The 1,524-nt window shown below is 22.0% G+C and overlaps 1 protein-coding gene across 1 annotated transcript in view; it reads left to right on the forward strand.

Moving 5' to 3' along the window:
• LOC107463304 (uncharacterized) overlaps window positions 1-1,524 on the forward strand; it is a 7,491-nt gene that overhangs the window by 1,112 nt on the left and 4,855 nt on the right. The window lies entirely within an intron of this gene.

Raw genomic sequence — 1,524 nt, forward strand, 5'->3', positions numbered from 1 at the left:
ATTTAGTGAAAATATATCAAACTTGTTAAAAGTATGATAATATTTTTTAATTTTTTAATATATTAAAAATATATATATATTTAAGTTAATATTTAATTTTTTATCAAATTTCTTTCTTCTGTAATACTATTAAAATGTGTTGTTAGGACACATACTAATAAGATACATTATATAAAATTATATTTATACCTTAATTGCATTTATTGGGCAATCCAATTAAATAAGCACACTCACAAAAATGAAAGCCAAGCAACCTCAAGTCCTCCAAGAAAATAAATTAGTACAACCTCGTAAAAACAAATGAGTTTATGCCCTATGTTGTTGCATCAAGTCATTAATTGCATAGAGTTCATGGCTAGAACATCATTTCTCTCCAAAGTCCAAATATTCTTCCAAATCAAGTTTATTTGACCCTGATTCTAGAAAAACTTGTATTATTATTATTATTATTTAGCAAATATGTATTCTAAGATACATATTAATAACGATTGAAATTTTTTTATAAAAAATTTAAAAAATTTAAATTTTTTTATTAATAATAAATTTAATATATATTTTTTAGGAGACATTAGTTCATGGGCTTTAATGAAAAAGGAAAGTTTTTATATATTTAATGAACTTAATTAATGCATAATAAATCTAAAATTTTGTATTTATATATCTTTAACTAGATTTATTAGGATTCCTTTTTATTTTTCAAAAATATTATATATGTATACAAAATATCAGGGACAAAATTTGTTACTATATATATATATTTGCATATATAAATGTGTTGTTCCGTATTTGTTATTAATGTACATTTTATATTTCAATGCATACAAAATAACTAATTTATGAACTAATTTTTTTTACACATATTATAATTATTTATATTTGGTAATCCATGTTTGGTAAATTATATCTTTTCCTTGCAATAAACGCGCGTGTCAACAAAGGAAGGTGCAAATCTATTGGCATGAACTTAAATTTCACGACGACGATGAGCAATAATTATGACTTTTGATCCCATCAAAAACGTAGTAAGCAAAATAATTTTTTAATATTGATTCTCAATTTAGTATTATTTCTTGCCGTTTCACTGTGGACAATATAATAAAATTTTAACTTTCACATATATATTGATGGTGATTGATGAATTGAGGGAGTAAAAAGACAAGTTGATGTTTATATGTGCGTTTTGATCCAATAAAATTTGAGAAAATAAAAACTTCGTTAAGAAGTTTATCAAACTTTAATGATTTTTAAGAGCCATGCATATTTAGTAATCTTTCGTTAAGAAGTTATTTGGTTGAATTAGGTATATTTTATATTAACTAATTTGGATTAGTATTTGTCCGTTTAAAATTTAAGTAAATATTGGGGTTCGAATTTAACCTTATATATAAGATTGTGTTCGTTTATATATATGAGACACTGAGACAAAAATATAAAAATATAAAATTATATTTAACAGATAAAATATGAATAGAAATATTATATCCAGAATTAATATATGTTTTATTTTTTTAACAAAAAAATACG

Source organism: Arachis duranensis, chromosome 8, assembly GCF_000817695.3.
Source record: "Arachis duranensis cultivar V14167 chromosome 8, aradu.V14167.gnm2.J7QH, whole genome shotgun sequence".
NCBI classification, from domain to species: domain Eukaryota; kingdom Viridiplantae; phylum Streptophyta; class Magnoliopsida; order Fabales; family Fabaceae; genus Arachis; species Arachis duranensis.